Consider the following 18,189-nt stretch of genomic DNA (forward strand, 5'->3'; position numbering starts at 1 on the left):
TGAAGCACATAGAGCAAAATTTCAACGCTCAAAAGATATAAGTGAAGCACATAGAGCAAAACTACATAGCTCAAAAGATATAAGTGAAGCACATAGAGTATTCTATCAAATTTTAATTCATAGATGACTCTATCAAAAGGTGTGTACATGAAGGATGATTGTGGCACACTAACAAACAAGGACACAATTAATACAAGATGCTCCAAGCAAAACACATATCATGTTGGTGAATAAAAATATAGCTCCAAGTAAATTACCAATGGAAGTGGACGAAAGAGGGGATGCCTTCTGGGGCATCCCCAAGCTTTGACTTTTTGGTGTCCTTGGATTATCTTGGGGGTGCCATGGGCATCCCCAAGATTAGTCTCTTGCCACTCCTTGTTCCATAATCCATCAAAAGAACTCACCCAAAACTTCAAAACTTCACAACACAAAACTCAATAGAAATCTCGTGAGCTCCATTAGAGAAAGAAAACAAAAGACCACTTCAAGGTACTGTAATGAACTCATTATTTATTTATTTTGGTGTTAAACCTACTGTATTACAACTTCTCTATGGATTATAAACTATTTTACTAACCATAGATTCACCAAAATAAGCAAACAACACATGAAAAACAGAATCTGTCAAAAACAGAACAGTCTGTAGTAATCTGTAGCTAGCGCAAGATCTGGAACCCGAAAATTCTAAAATAAATTTTTGGACGTGAGGAATTTATATATTAATCATCTGCAAAAAGAATTAACTAAATAGCACTCTTCAAATAAAAATGACAGCAGTTCTCGTGAGCGCTAAAGTTTCTGTTTTTTACAGCAAGTTCAACAAGACTTTCCCCAAGTCTTCCCAACGGTTCTACTTGGCACAAACACTAATTAAACACAAAAAACACAACCAAAACAGAGGATAGATAATTTATTTATTAAATAAAAGCAAGGATAAATATTGGGTTTACTCCCAACAAGCGCTTTTCTTTAAAGCCTTATAGCTAGGCATAATATTTCAATGATGCTCACATGAAAGACAAGAATTGAAGCACAAAGAGAGCATCATAAAAAATGTGACAAACACATCTAAGTATAACATACTTCCTATGCATAGGCATCTTATAAGCCAACAAATTAGCAAGGCAAGCAAAAACTAGCATATGCAAGGAAACGGAAAGAAACAATAGCAATCTCAACATAAAGAGAGGTAATTTAGTAACATGAAAATTTCTACCACCATATTTTCCTCTCTCATAATAATTACATGTAGGATCATAAGCAAATTCAACAAAATAGCTATCACATAAAATATTTTCAACATGATCCACATGCATGCAAAGTTTACACTCTTCCAAAATAGTGGGATTAACATTAACTAAAGTCATGACTTCTCCAAACCCACTTTTATCAAGATTTTCATAAGATTGAACATTCTCCAAATATGTGGGATCTAAAGTTGAAACTCTTCCAAACCCACTTTCAATAATATTGCAAACAATATTATCAATCTCATATTCATCATGGGGCTTAAATAAATTTTCAAGATCATAAGAAGACTCACCCCAATCATGATCATTGCAACAAGTAGTAGACATAGCAAAACTAGCATCCCCAAGCTTAGGGTTTTGCATCTTATTAGCACAATTGACATCAAAAGAATATATAATGGAATCATTGCAATCATGCTTTTATTCAAAGATCTATCGTGAGTCACTTTACGGATTTCAGGCAAAACCTTATAAAGATAATCTAGTGCATCCAAATCACTAGGAATTGGTTCATCATAATTGGATCTCTTAAAAAGATTGGCAAGTGGATGAGGATCCATAGATCTTAGGTTCTCTGTTTAGTAATAAATAAACAACTATTCTAACCCTACGAGCAGACACGAAACGGGAAAAAAGAGGCAAATAGAGAAAGAGAGGGAGGATAGAGAGAGAGCGAATACAACGGCAAGGGTGAAGTGGGGGAGAGGAAAACGAGAGGCAAATGGCAACTAATGTAATGCGGGAGATAGGGATTGTGATGGGTACTTGGTATGTTGACTTTTTGCGTAGACTCCCTGGCAACGGTGCCAGAATCCTTCTTGCTACATCTTGAGCTTGCGTTGGTTTTCCCGAAGAGGAAGGGATGATGCAGCAGAGTAGCGTAAGTATTTCCCTCAGTTTTTGAGAACCAAGGTATCAATCCAGTAGGAGGCCACGCGCAAGTCCCTCGTACCTACACAACACAAAGAGCTCCTCGCAACCAACGCGATTAGGGGTTGTCAATCCCTTCACGGTCACTTACGAGAGTGAGATCTGATAGATAATATTTTTAGTATTTTTTTGATATAGAGATGCAAAGTGAAAAGTAAAAGGCAAAGTAAAAAGCAAAGCAAAGTAAAAGTGATGGAGATTGATATAATGAGAATAGACCCGGGGGCCATAGGTTTCACTAGTGGCTTCTCTCAAGAGCATAAGTTTTCTATGGTGGGTGAACAAATTACTGTTGAGCAATTGACAGAATTGAGCATAGTTATGAGAATATCTAGGTGTCGGTGTCAAAACCGGCGGATCTCAGGTAGGGGGTCCCGAACTGTGCGTCTAGGCCGGATGGTAACAAGAGACAAGGGACACAAAGTTTTACCCAGGTTCGGGCCCTCTCGATGGAGGTAAAACCCTACGTCCTGCTTGATTAATATTGATGATATGACTAGTACAAGAGTTGATCTACCACGAGATCGAGGAGGTTAAACCCTAGAAGCTAGCCTATGGTATGATTGTTGATGTGTATGTTGTCCTACGGACTAAAACCCTTCGGTTTATATAGACACCGGTTAGGGTTAGGGTTACATAGAGTCGGTTACAATGGTAGGAGATCTGCATATCCGTATCGCCAAGCTTGCCTTCCACGCTAAGGAAAGTCCCTCCCGGACACGGGACAAAGTCTTCAATCTTGTATCTTCATGGTCCAGGAGTCCGGTTGAAGGTATAGTCCGGCCATCCGAACACCCCCTAATCTAGGACTCCCTCAGTAGCCCCTGAACCAGGCTTCAATGACGACGAGTCCGGCATGCAGATTGTCTTCGGCATTGCAAGGCGGGTTCCTCCTCCAAGTACTTCATAGAAGATTTTGAACACAAGGACAGTGTCCGGCTCTGAAAAATAAGTTTCCACATATTGCCATAAAGAGAATAATATTTACACAAATCTAATCTGCTGACGTATTTCGTAGTGTGACATCACACCACGGCCAAGCTTTTATTCGAACCGTTTTACTGTCCCATCTCAGCGCGTCATGCGAGGTGGTTTCCTTGGCACGTCTTGTTAAAGCAGAGATCGTGTCCCCTTATTCCGGGATTCTCATCAATACGGGCGTGGGTAACCCAACCACGCCATTGATTACGGCGCTTAGAGATAAGCAAGTTTTACCAGGCTGGTGGGGACATGTAGTTGCGTCCGCCCATATAAGGGGATAAGGATCCACCTTTTCACCTACGCCTTCTTCCTCCTTCGCCTATCCATTCTTGCGCACTCGAGCTCCAGCGCCCAAGCCCGCACTCTCCACCTCAACCTTCTCCAGCCATGTCCGGAGTGGGAGGCAAGTGGATGGTCTCCTCCGTCACGGAGGGACATATCAAAAAGCTGAGGAAGGCCGGATACCTGTCTAACGACATCGCGTACCGGCTCCCCGAAAAGGGGTAGCTCATCCCCACACCTAGGCCCCATGAGAGGGTGGTGTTCCTCCCCCATTTCCTCCGCGGACTGGGGTTCCCTCTTCACCCATTTGTCCGGGGGCTCATGTTCTACTACAGCCTGAATTTCCACGATCTGGCCCCGAACTTCGTCCTCAACATCTCGGCATTTATCATCGTGTGCGAGGCCTTCCTCCGCATCCGCCCCCATTTCGGCCTATGGCTCAAGACTTTCAACGTCAAGCCGAAGGTGGTGCCCGGCAACTAGGCGGAGTGCGGAGGCGCCATGGTGGGAAAGATGGTCAACGTCCTCTGGCTCGAGGGCTCCTTTGTGGAGACCCTGAAGGGGTGGCAATCGGGGTGGTTTTACATCACCGACCCATGCGACGCTGAATGGGTCACACCCCCTGAGTTCCGGTCCGGACCCCCAACGCGGCTCACGTCCTGGAAAGAGACGGGCCTGTCGTGGGGTAAAAAAGGAGAGCTGACTGGACTCCAAACATGCATCCAAACCCTGGCGGACAAGAAGCTCAAGGTTGTCAACGTCGTTCAGGTTATGCTCATCTGCCTGATCCTCCCGTGTCAACAACGGGCTTTCAACCTGTGGGAGTTCGACCCGGCGCGACACCAAACCCTAAGCAGGCTCTTCGTCACGACATACGAAGATGCCTGGAAGGTGCTTTTCAGGGGCGCCGAGGCTCCCGCATCCGCTACCAAGGATCGCGGATTCAGTGCGCAGCGCCATGCTCTCGCGGTAAGTTGTTCTTTCCTTTTATAGGGTATTAGTTTTTCATAGTTTGACTCCATGCGGGATCTAAACTCCCTTACCTTTGACAGGATTGGTAGGTGACATCTGGACAGATCAACTGTACGGCTCCTTTGCCCAACGGCCCAGCGGATGCTCGCTTGGCGAAGCTGCAGGTTCCAGCACCCTATGTGGTGCCGGAGAAGAAGGTCAAGAAGAAGGCCATGGGGACTCGAAAGAGTGCCCGACGCCCGGAGGTGTCAGATTCATCATCCGACGAATCCAAGACGCACTCCTCCCGCGAAGAAGAGGAGGAGGAAGAAGAGACCCCTCCCCCTCCAGCGGGGGAAGGGAAGAAGAGGAAGGCCGCCCCAACTGGGGAGGCCGAAGTGTCCAAGAAGTGGAAAACCCTTCCTCCGGACTGCTCCACCGACGCCGACGGCGGCGGAGAGGAGTGGGCGCCTAGGGCCAAGCCCCTGGCCAAATCGTAAGTATCCGGATACCAGAGTAATTCGTAATATTCGTTTATTGCACAACTTTTCCCTCATGTCGAATATGTTTATGCAGCCCACCCAAAGACCAGCTCGACGCGTCGTTGAGCGGCTCACTGGACTCGTCGGATGTGAACTCGCTTCCGACGGCTTCCTCCCCCCGCCGTACGGACGACACCGAAGTGTTGTCCCAACAGGCTCCAAGCCGGGAGGAGGTGGTCCTGGAGGCGCCGCAAGGCGACCTCCCGGACTCCAGGAGCAAAGGGGATGAAACCCCCCAGGGCTCCAAGTCCGGCTCTAGGCCGGACACCGCTCCGAAACCTTCAGAGGTTCCAGAGTCCGGCAGGGGACCTCCTTCCAAGAGGAGTAAGACCGTCGTGCCGGTGGCCCCCGTCCAACCGGAGGTGCTGGACAATATGTTGGAGGCGCTCCAAGGCGCCTCCATCAACGAGGAGCACCGTGCTATTATGAGTGCGGTGGTCCAGAAGGTTCAGTCCGTCAAGAGCGGACTGACTGAAGCTTGTACTAGCCTTTTGACAGGCTTTGAGGTAAGTAAAGAATGTGTAAATAGTAGTACCGCATAGACAGTAGCCCCTGATGCTCTGTTTGGCGTTCGGGAAGAAAACCCGAATAGAGGATCAAATAGAATTCGCAGGAGTCTAACAAATGAGTCAATATGCATATGCAGGCTTCCATGCTTGCGTCCGCCGCACTGATTGCGGAAGTGGACACGCTAAAGCAGAACCTCAAGCGGTCCGAGCAAGAGCTCGAGCGTGCCAAGAAGCAGCTCGAGGATAATGAAGGTAAGAAATACCTTGTTTTTAAATATATATAAAAATATGCAATTGCAAAGAATGACAGGATTATCGTGGCTATTTCAGGGGCCATGTCTGAAGTGGCGACCCTTAAGCAAGCGCTGGTCGAGGCCGAGAAGAGTGCTGCCTCGGAGCGCACCAAGCGGGAGAAGTATGAGGCCGAGGTTGGCAAGGTGCGGCAAGAGCTCCAGGCTCTCATGGAAAAACATGAGAGTTTGGAGCTTGACTCTAAGACGCAAGCGTCCGAGCTTGCGGTGGCTATTGAAAATGCCAAATCTGCCAAGGCCGAATCCCAGAAGACCCTCCAGGAGTTGGATGAGGTGAATAAGATAGCGGCGGGTAAGGCATTCTTTATGCAAAGAAAACACATAAACGTGAGTTACTTGTTACTTACCCGAATCCGGAGCTCTCCAGGAGCGTTCACAGATCTTCCCTGGAGTGTGTCCGATGCCACCGCATTCTATCGAGCCGAGGAGGGCAGCTCGACAGAGAAGGTGTTCTGGTCTCAGTATGCTGAGGCCGGACACCCCGTGCCCCTGAGCGACCAGCTGAAGCAACTGGTCGAACTCCACAAGGCGGCCGAACAGGCCATGAAGGGCCTCATTGTTCGGCTGTGGCCTGGAGGGGCTTTGCCTGGGAGCTATTTCGGGCTGGTGCGGTGGCTGGTGGAGGCCTGTCCAAGGCTCACAGTCATCAAGCGCTCCGCCTGCATTGAGGGTGCCCGTAGGGCCCTTTCCCATGCTAAGGTGCACTGGGGCAAGCTGGATGCTGAGAAGGTTGTGAAGGACGGGCCACCGCCAGGGGAAGAGCATCGCAAGCCTGAGAATTACTATAAGGATGTTCTGAAGGGTGCCCGTCTTGTGGCGGATGAATGTTCTAGGGATGTAATTTTTGAGTGAAACTTGCTCGTTCTGTCCTGTGCGCTGAAAACTTGTGTATATGCGCTAAGCAATGCTGTTGGAATTTAAAATAATACCTTCTATGCGGCTGTTTATCAATTCTAAGAGATGGCGAGTCGTCGGCTTCTGCCCCCGTGCCACTAGTGCTGGGGTGTTCGGGGATAAACCCGAGTGCTCTTTTTCCCATGTTTGGGTCCTTCAAGGGAGGCGCTCAGCCCAACGAACAAGGCAATCGGACTATAATGCGTGAACACTCTCACTTAGCCATAGAATTCTATAATTTTAAATTTCGGCGAAGCCCCTGGTATTCGGAAGACCGAGTTCGGGGCGCTATCCAGGCCTTGGCCGGACAAAGCCGACTCCTCGCCCTAAGCGGCATAAGTCTTTAGGGACTCGAAAATACCTCTCGAACAGCGACCAGCTCTCGCTTCATCATGACAGTCAGTTTTAGCTTTCTCCACTGAGGTGCTCGACCTAGCTCAACTGGGGCACAATCGCAGTGGTTCTCCTAGTGCTACCTTAGCCGATATAGCGGAACGTAAGGCACCAAAACATAGGAGCCGAGCAAACCCAACTATTGACCCAAGACATGATTCGGAGCCGATGCATATAGTGCTATAAGTTCGGGGTGCCGCACTTGTTAAAGTGTTCGGACTTCTCACACCATATTAAGGGGTATTAAAGCCCCTGGCGTATTTTGGCCGTACCAACGTGTACGGGTGCAACATGTCGTTAATGAACACATATAAAGAAAAAAGGTAATGCAAAAATAGACGAAAGCTATGCATTGTTTATTAAAAAGGGGCTGCGATCAAAGCAGAACGATACAAATAATGCGATAAGTGGAAGGTTGGACTAGTTAACATGTCCGTTCCAGGGGCAAGCTGCGGAATAATATGCAGAACAGGTATACTGCTCGTGATAGAGACCACCTGGGAGTTCCGTACTGCGGCGTGGCTTGTTTGCTTCCCTGGTTCTTGCATCGTTTGTGCGGCAATTGAGCTGCCGAACAGGCCTTCCGAAGGATGGAGTCCTGAAAGTAAGAGAAAATTAAAAAATCGGCAGCCCCTGGTACGGTTTAAGCCGTGTTTTGGGCGTGCCGTGATGGTGCCCCTCCCCCTGTGACCATGGTATCTCTAGAGCGTAGTTATGTACGCGAAGTACTGGCGTCGCCTTTTTGCGAGGGTTGGGGTTGGTGCCGCATTGCTACGCCTGCTCGGATCATGCCAGGCGGTCTTGTTGTAGGTTACTCCGGGCGCGCTTGACGGTGTCCGGTCGTTTAGTGGCCGGACTGGAGAACTGCCTGGAGAGGTTGTTTTGTACTTCCGCTGCAAGGGCCGCCGTGTGCTCCTCCATTCGGAGGGAGCGTTCGGTGTTTCCATTGACCGTAATTACTCCTCGAGGGCCTGGCATCTTGAGCTTAAGGTATGCGTAGTGCGGTACCGCATTGAACTTAGCGAATGCGGTTCGCCCGAGCAGTGCGTGATAACCACTGCGAGACAGGACTATGTCGAAGATTAACTCCTCGCTTCGGTAATTATCCGGAGATCCGAAGACCACTTCAAGTGTGACAGAGCCTGTACAGTTGGCCTCTACACCTGGTATTACGCCTTTAAAGGTCATTTTGGTGGGCTTAATCCTCGAGGGATCTATGCCCATTTTCCGCACTGTATCCTGGTAAAGCAGGTTCAGGCTACTGCCGCCGTCTATAAGGACTCTAGTGAGATGAAATCCGTCAATAATTGGGTCTAGAACCAATGCGGCGAATCTGCCATGACGGATGCTAGTGGGATGGTCCCTTCGATCAAAGGTGATCGGGCAGGAGGACCATGGGTTGAACTTTGGGGTGACTGGCTCTATCGCGTATACGTCCCTTAACGCATGCTTCCGCTCCCTTTTGGGGACATGGGTTGCGTATATCATGTTCACAGTCCGCACTTGTGGGGGAAAACCCTTCTGTCCATTGTTGTTCGGCGGCCGGAGCTCCTCGTCGTCATCGCTATGCAGCCCCTTGTCTTCATTTTCGACGTTTAGCTTGCCTGCCTGCTTGAACACCCAACAATCCCTGTTGGTGTGATTGGCTGGCTTTTCGGGGGTGCCATGTATCTGGCACGAGCGGTTGAGTATTCGGTCCAAACTGGACGGGCCCCTAGGATTCCTTTTGAATGGCTTTTTCCACTGACTGGATTTAGAGCCTCTGAATCCGGCATTACCTGTCGTATCCTCAGCATTATCGCTGTTAATGCGGCGCTTCTGCTTGTTGCGACACGACCTGCCACTACTGTCCCTGGTGTCCGAATTACCAGGGTTCTTGGTCATATTGTTGCTACGAGCAAGCCAGCTGTCTTCTCCGGCGCAAAAGCGGGTCATGAGTGTCGTGAGTGCTGCCATAGATTTCGGCTTTTCCTGTCCAAGGTGCCGGGCCAGCCACTCGTCACGAATATTGTGTTTGAAGGCTGCTAGGGCCTCAGCGTCCGGACAGTCGACTATTTGATTTTCCTTTGTTAGGAACCGTGTCCAGAATTGCCTGGCTGATTCCTCTGGCTGCTGAATTACGTGACTTAGGTCATCGGCGTCTGGGGGTCGCACATAAGTGCCCTGGAAATTGTCGAGGAATGCGGCTTCCAGGTCCTCCCAATAACTGATTGATCCTGTTGGCAAGCTGTTAAGCCAATGCCGAGCTGGTCCTTTAAGCTTGAGTGGGAGGTATTTGATGGCGTGGAAATCATCGCCGCGGGCCATGTGGATATGAAGGAGATAATCCTCGATCCATTCCGGAGGATCTGTTGTGCCATCATATGATTCGATTTTTACGGGTTTGAAACCCTCGGGGATTTGATGACCCATTATTTTGTCTGTAAAGCAGAGTGGGTGTGCGGTGCCTCTGTACTGGGCTATATCGTGACGTAGCTCCAATGAGCCTTGTCTACTGTGTTCGGCTCCGCCGAATTTGTGGCCGGCGTGACGGTTACCGTCTCGAGCCGTGGGGCGCCCACGCGATCTGTAGATCGATCTTGTTTTCCTTGCCTTGTCCTCCAACATGTCTCGTAAGTCCGGCGCATATTCCCGTGCCTTGGTACGGGGTGCGGCTTGAGTGGAGGGCCGAGAGGCCTCTTTGTCGCGACCACGAGGTGGCCGGTCGGTCGCATCAAGTGCTTCCTCCTCTAATCGGGGTAGCAACCTGCGCTTTGGGTAGCTCTTGGAGGGGCGTTCGAGTTTATGCTCTTCGGCCGCAAGGACTTCAGTCCATCTGTCGACTAGCAAATCTTGATCAGCTCTAAGTTGTTGCTGTTTTTTCTTGAGGCTTCTTACCGTGGCCATAAGCCTGCGTTGAAAACGCTTTTGCTCGACGGGATCCTCTGGCACGACGAATTCGTCATCGTCGAGGCTTGCCTCGTCTTCGGAGAGGCATATAATTATCATCCTCGACCTCTCTGTCTGCTGCTCTCTCATGAGGGCTGGTTTCTCCATCCTCCTGTGCTAAATCTTGCCGGCGGGGGTTTTCTTCGGCGCTTTCCGGAGTATTATTATCTCCCGTGCTGGAATCACCGTGTTTGTTTTGGCAGGATTTTGAGCGGCGCTGCTGATGCCGGCGCTTAGGCTGTTTCTTGGAGGGGTCAGCCTCCGCTGTTCCATCGCCATCTCCCTCTTTTGGGGTGTCCACCATGTATATGTCATATGACGAGGTGGCTTTCCAGGGCCTAGTAGGCGCTCGTTCTTCATCATCTCCTTCATCAGCGTACATACCGTCGATATCTTCGGTGTCAAAGTCGAGCATGTCGGTTAAGTCGTCGACAGTGGCTACAAAGTGGGTGGTGGGTGGGCATTGAATTTCTTCATCATCCATACCCCAACCTTGCTGACCGTAGTCCGGCCAGGGCTCTCCTGATAAAGAGAGAGACTTCAGTGTCTTCAGGATATCACCGAAAGGCGAGTGCTGAAAGTTGTCCGCGGCAGTGAACTCCATGATCGGCGCCCAATCGGATTCGATCGGCAGGGGCGCGGAGGGTTCGGAGTTCGGAGAGTAGTCCGGATCCTTGGAGTCACAAGTCTCACAGAGTACGGGGCTGGTGCTTGGCTCAATCGCTGTTGGGGTCGTAGCCCCCGAGGTGGCGTCCAACCGCCCATCCTCGATCGACGCAGTTGGCTCCGGATTAAGGGTCGGAGCTGATGCGGGTGCGGCCTCCAGGGCACTGTTCGGCGGCAGAGCTAGATCATGCTCGTCGTGACAGTGCGGCTCGCTCGGCAGTGGCTCAAACCCGTCGAAGATCAAGTCCCCGCGGATGTCAGCCGTGTAGTTTAAACTTCCAAATCTGACCTGACGGCCAGGGGCGTAGATTTCGATCTGCTCCAGACGGCCAAGCAAATTGCCCCGCAGTGCAAAGCCGCCGAAGACGAAGATCTGTCCGGGGAGGAAGGTCTCACCCTGGACTGCATCGCTATCGATGATCGTAGGAGCCATCGAGCCTGACAGCGATGACACAGAGGAACTCTCAATGAAAGCACCAATGTCGGTGTCAAAACCGCCGGATCTCGGGTAGGGGGTCCCAAACTATGCGTCTAGGCCGGATGGTAACAGGAGACAAGGGACACGAAGTTTTACCCAGGTTCGGGCCCTCTCGATGGAGGTAAAACCCTACGTCTTGCTTGATTAATATTGATGATATGGGTAGTACCAGAGTTGATCTACCACGAGATCGAGGAGGCTAAACCCTAGAAGCTAGCCTATGGTATGATTGTTGATGTGTATGTTGTCCTACGGACTAAAACCCTCCGGTTTATATAGACACCGGGTGGGGTTAGGGTTACATAGAGTCGGTTACAATGGTAGGAGATCTGCATATCCGTATCGCCAAGCTTGCCATCCACGCCAAGGAAAGTCCCTCCCGGACACGTGACGAAGTCTTCAATCTTGTATCTTCATAGTCCAGGAGGCCGGCTCAAGGTATAGTCCGGCCATCCGAACACCCCCTAATCAAGGACTCCCTCACTAGGCATGATCATGTATATAGGAATCACGTCCGTGACAAGTAGATCGAAACGATTCTGCATCTACTTCTATTACTCCACTCATCGACCGCTATCCAGCATGCATCTAGAGTATTAATTTAAAAACAGAGTAACGCTTTAAGCAAGATGACATGATGTAGAGAGATAAATTCATGCAATATGAAATAAACCCCATCTTGTTATCCTCGATGGCAACGATACAATACGTGTCTTGCTGCCCCTTCTGTCACTGGGAAAGAACACTGCAAGATCGGACCCAAAGCTAAGCACTTCTCCCATGGCAAGAACTACCAATCTAGTTGGCCAAACCAAACGGATAATTCGAAGAGACTTGCAAAGATAACCAATTATACATAAAAGAATTCAGAGAAGATTCAAATATTGTTCATAGATAGACTTGATCATAAACCCACAATTCATCGATCTCAACAAACACACCGCAAAAGAAGAAGATTACATCGAATAGATCTTCACAAGAGAGGGGGAGAACATTTTATTGAGATCCAAAAAGAGAGAAGAAGCCATCTAGCTAATAACTATGGACCCAAAGGTCTGAGGTAAACTACTCACACTTCATTAGAGAGGCTATGGTGATTTAGAAGCCCTCCGTGATGACGGCCCTCTCCGGCGGAGCTCCGGAACAGACCCCAAGATGGGATCTCGTGGATACAGAAAGTTGCGGCGGTGGAATTAGGTTTTTGGCTCCTATTCTAATCGTTTGGGGTATGTGGGTTATATAGGAGGAAGGAGTACATCGGTGGAGCACCGAGGGGGCCACGAGGCAGGGGGCGCGCCCTGTAGGCGGGGCACCCCCTACCCTCGTGACCGCCTCCGGTACTTCTTGGAGTAGGGTCCAAGTCTCCTGGGTATTATCCGAGAAGAAAATCACGTTCCAAAAAGGATTTTTCTGTTTGGACTCCGTTTGATATTCCGTTTCTTCAAAACACTGAAATAGGCAAAAAACAGCAATTCTGGGCTGGGCCTCCGGTTAATAGGTTAGTCCCAAAAATAATATAAAAGTGGAAAATAAAGCCCAATATAGTCGAAAACAGTAGATAATATAGCATGGAGCAATCAAAAATTATAGATACGTTGGAGACGTATCAATGCTCTAGCTAGGTGGCGGACGGAGGAGGGTGTGGGGCTTCACGGGTTTTCCCGGCCTCGGTGTACAAATGGGTGGACGGATGGGATGGGAGTGGGGAACCATGGCTTAGGGACGCGCTTGTCCGAAATGTGGGGTAAGTTACGAAAGTACCCCCACCGATTTGAGGCGGTTCTTTCGGTTCAGGGATATCATGGGCTTTTCGTGTGTCGGGATTTCATAGGAGGTGGGAGTTTTCGCGCGCGTTGTAATTTTGGAATAGCAAGGCGCAAGTTGAGATGGAGGGTGTTGTCGGAGCACAATGAGACAAAGAGATATCTTAAATATTTCGGGCTAACAAGGCGCGGGTTGAAATTTCTGGACAAGCCTAACATGTACTGTACCAAATCAATTCGCACTACAAATGTCATATAAAACTTTGAATTCATGTTATGTTCAATTAAAATATTTCGCTACGTGTATAATGCATGCAACCTACTACTCAAATGAACATTTTAGTGCATTCCAAACGTATATACTACCGCTTCAATATGAACTTAATTTGAATTCGTTTCTCTATTTGAATAAGATCTACAATAATGATTGTTGTGAAGTCAAAGCATTCGAATTCATTTCTTTGTTTTAATAAGATCTACAATCATCATTATTGTCAAGTTAAAACATCGTTTGTGTATTATCTTCATAGCACACCACATGATTAGTCTCGAGTTACATATGAACTATGTGTACTATATGAACTCGAACTCGATTTTTTGAATCCACTTTATGTTGATTTCAAATCATAGTACACTTCAAGCTCTAGCTAGTTCTTCATAATCTAAACCATGTCTCATATGTATAATGTGTTTATCACATTATGTATGGTGCCCGACCCCCTACGCCTACAAGTATTTAGATGCGAGTTGCAAACACCACACATTACCACAAATTCAAATAAAATGTGAGAATGTTCGATATATAGTATTGTTTAGATTGTTCGATATTTAGTTGTAAGCTGCAAATGCCACACATTATAACAAATTGAAATAAAATGTGAGATTGTTCGATGTATAGTATGGTTTAGATTGTTCGACATTTAGCTGTGAGTTGCAAACGCCATGCATTATCACATTATGGTATAACATGTGCAGAACCACAACACGCGTATCACCGCTATATTCATGCATGCATAGTTTAAAACACTATGATCTCCTATTCAAATATATGAATCCACTTTCATATCAAATTATGATCTTTGTTAGTCTCTTACACCCACACAATCCTCTAACCTTTGTATCTACCACTAACTTTCTCTCGTGCATGCACACGCCCTCCCCCTCCCTCAGCATTCTATCCATCGCGCACATTCATTTTTTTTCTTTAGGCCATTCTCCCATAGTCTCCACAACTCCTTTCCGACACACACCGATCGATAAACCTCTCCAGCGATGTCTGCCTACAACATACACACGCACCTTCAATCTCCTCCTTTATGTGTCCTTGCCTCGTGTCTCTCATACGGTCGCACACACGTGTAAACTCTTGCCCCTCTTTTCATCGATCTCACAACCGCACACTCCTCCCCCTATCTAGCTAGTAGCTGGGCCTCTCACACCACCTCCTAGCTCCATTCTCTCTATCTATCTGTCTCGCCGGGCCTTATTTTCCTCCAACAAATGGACGTACACCGACCGATCTCCCGCTATACATATAGTTAGCTAGGTCCTTATAACTAGTTTTCCCCCACGCGTCGATCGATCTACCTCATTAGTTATGTCTCTCCCTTCCTCCGACAAACAACAATAGATCTACCGATCTAGTTAGGTTTGCTTACCAAACACATGGTTCCCCTTCATAATCCATGGATGTGTCCCGACAGATCTATCACGCATAGGCACACACAGAAACACATCCCCACTCTTATTGATAATATTGAAGTTCCACCCTCAGTTTGTCTAGTAGGCCTCTCCCATCATCTTCGAGAAGCAACTCCATCACCCATCTAGCACTCTACCCCTCTCCCTCCCTCTATGTCTCCTCTCTATCTCTCTCTGTCCCATCCTATTTCCCATCCATCAGTTATGTATGGATGTCGACCGATCTCCCTCAAGACATAGCTGGGTCTCTCCTTCTCAACACATATACGAGTCGTTCTACCTATATAGTTTGGCCTCTACCTACCCCTCCCCCCACCCCTCCCACGCACACACCAATACATCGAGCGCTCTAGTCATGTCTCCCTGCCACACACAAACTTGACCTGTGCCCTCTGACGTTTCGGTAGGTAAGTCGCCCTATATCTTTGTATTGCACACACACACAATTTTGATGGCTCTCTTCATCGATCTCGCACCCACCCACTTGATCCTCTCTTTGACTCTATCGATATCTATGACCCCTCCCTCTATTCTCGTGGATCGCCTAGCCCTCTATATATGACATGGATAGGCCTGCATTTCACACACATTGCATGCAAAATTTTGTTTTGAGATGTCATCGACACATATTCCCACAAATACATTCACGAAATCAACCTCCCCCCACCCCCCAAACAAAAAACACTCACAAACGCACAAGCCATTTGTCTAGGTTTGTATCTCTCACACACACCCACGTAGGTGGGGGGCGTGCACAAAGAGAAGAGGTGCACGCACGGCGCACGTACTCCCGTCTCTTTCCCATCCACACCCGCGCAGGTACATGGTGGAGCTCATTTCTGTATGAAAAGGCAGCCCACGTGGTAATTTGACACGTGTACTGGTTGTCCACTAGATGGAGGGAGGATCATCTACCATGGGTGAACAAACAAATTGTGACTTGATGCGTTATGTTAAAAAAGATGCAAACCATGTGGGGCCTACCTTATAGGCAAGGCTCTATACACTAGAGTAATTTTGATGTGTCCCGTCAACTCGCAGAACAAGGAGAAACTTGCTTAGTATGCCGTCTCCCCCGCCCACGGGCGCGGTGGCTCGCAGGATGAGGTGAAGCTTGCTTACTAGTAGTAGTACTATACGCCTTACACCCGCTCCCTCGCCCACGCCCGCGGTGGCTCGCAGGATGAGGAGAAAATTTTACTAATCCATCCGTTTACTCCCCGTCCCTACTACCTTGGTTAGATAGATTATCATATTGTTTGGAATATATATGTCATTTAGTAGATTTCAATATGAACTACTAGTACATACTCCAAACACTGATGTATATAGACGTATTTTAGAGTGTAGATTCACTCATTTTGCTCCGTATGTAGTCCATATTGAGGACCTATTTGGTTCATAAGTCCTAGGACTTTTTCTAGTCCCAACTAAAAAGTCTCTACTCCTTAAAAATTACCTCCCTGTTTGTTTTCAGGGACAAAAAAGTCCCTAGTCCCTCCCTAGAGGTTATTGAATGACCATGTTACCCCCCGTATACAGAAAAATAAAAAATAAACAACACCATGGGGCGGCGGGGCAATGGGTGCAGGGAGGGGCATTGTTGGAAAAGTCCCAAAAAAGACTCTCCTTGAGAGTCTTCTTCATTAACTCCCAAAAAGAAAGTTTTAGTCCCTAGTAGTCCCTCCTGTTTGGTTAAAAAGTCTCTAAGAGGGACTTTTCTAGTCCCGACACTAAAAAGTCCCTGGAAACGAACACCCCCTGCATAAAGTTTCTCCTTCTCCTCCAATCTTCTTGCACCTTGGTTCCGCTGCACCTTCTAACGTAACTTATTACACCTAGATAGAGGGAGTCGTACAAGATACGGTGGCACACTGACTTAGGTCGAATACAAGTGCCCAAAATTGGGTGCATGTTATAATAAGGATTCACTTAAAATAGTACATGAGTGAACAGAGGGATCAATTAGACAGTGTTCCCGAGCAGTAGCGAGATGTGTGAGGTAAGATACACTGCTGGTGCTTTTAATTTTTCTTATTAATTTGTTTGTTTCACCCTCTGACTAGTGGAGAGAGGTAAGGTGACTAAGGCTGCATTATTTCTGCACCACTATGGATAGTTTTACCACCAAAGCTACATGACACGATTATGATTTAAATCCCAATGACTCCCACACAAAAAAACATGGCATGCTTGTCACACGAATGCAGGAATATATAAAGGTTATTTTCCTCTCGTTGAACATAACGGGAGGGTTGTGGAGCTGGTTAGCTAGTTCGCTCATCAAACTTGAGGTCTCGGGTTCGATAACTACACTTGAGCATAATTCGTGCCAGGAGGATTCTTTGACTGCTCAAAATGGATGGATACGGAGCTATACGATCAGCTGCAGCATCGGCACTTGTTTTCTAGGGTTTGCACTCTTCACACTCTCTCCAGTATATATATATACACGCTGGAGCCTCAGCGCTTGTAGTTGCTCTCTTCACACTCTCTCACCCTCTCCAGATCTAAACAAGATTTCGTTGGCCTCTCTCTCTCCCCTCACTACTGGTCTGCTTGTAGTTGCTCTCTTCACACTCTCTCACCCTCTCCAGATCTAAACGAGACTTCGTTGGCCCCTCTCTCTCCCCTCACTGCTGGTATGCTTGTAGTTGCTATCTTCAACTCTCTCACCCTCTCCAGATCTAAACAAGACTTCGTTGGCCTCTCTCTCTCCCCTCACTGCTAGTCAAAGAGCCGGCAGGATCCGTCCACCGGGAAGGGAAGGAGGCTTAACGCTGTCGCCGTCAGTTAGGGAGGGAATCCACTACCTTCGCAGCTGTTCACTTTCACCCAGCAGCGGCGCGGGAGGGCCTCCGACCCCTTCTTCTTCGCCACCGTACATATGTGGGCCGAACGGCCTCCGGTCGCCCACTTAACCACACCACAAGAACCTTAAGGTATAATTTACTTATTCCACATGCATTGGTCTAGCTGCATGTGGGCTTTTTTTGCTTCTGCACTCGAATCTAGATGTTGGATCAAACAGGAAAGTAGTGGGGAAAGTTGTATGCCATGAATCTAGGACATGGTTCAAAGAGGACAAGAATGGGGGAAAGTAGTGGGAAAAGTTGTATAGCATGAATCTAGGACGTTGTTCAAAAAGGAAAGGAAGGGGGAAAGTAGTGGGGAAAGTTGTATCGCATGAATCTAAGACATGGTTCAAAGAGGAAAAGAATGGGGGAAAGTTGTATAGCATAAATCTAGCACGTGGTTCAAAGAGGAAAGGAAGGGGGAAGTACTAGTACAGACTGGCCATCCAGCACCTACGTTGGTTGAAAAGGGAAAACAATGACAAACGTAGTACGCACATCTGTAACGAACTGATCTTTTGTTTTGGGGGAAAAGGCTATAGAGTTTGAGCAGGACTAGATTTGCTGCGCTCACATAGGGAAAGGTGTCTAAAGATAACAAAAATGGCACCAACACAAATATGCTCCTTGGTTGTTTGTTCTTTGTTGCAACAGACTGTGCATCACCCCAGTACATCGGTAGATGCACATGGTGCTGGTGCGTCCACTGTCCCGGGCAACTCTTTAGTTGTTGTTAATCTAAGGCCCTGTTT

The sequence above is a fragment of the Triticum urartu genome, chromosome 2, assembly GCF_003073215.2.
Source record: "Triticum urartu cultivar G1812 chromosome 2, Tu2.1, whole genome shotgun sequence".
Taxonomy (NCBI): Eukaryota; Viridiplantae; Streptophyta; class Magnoliopsida; order Poales; family Poaceae; genus Triticum; species Triticum urartu.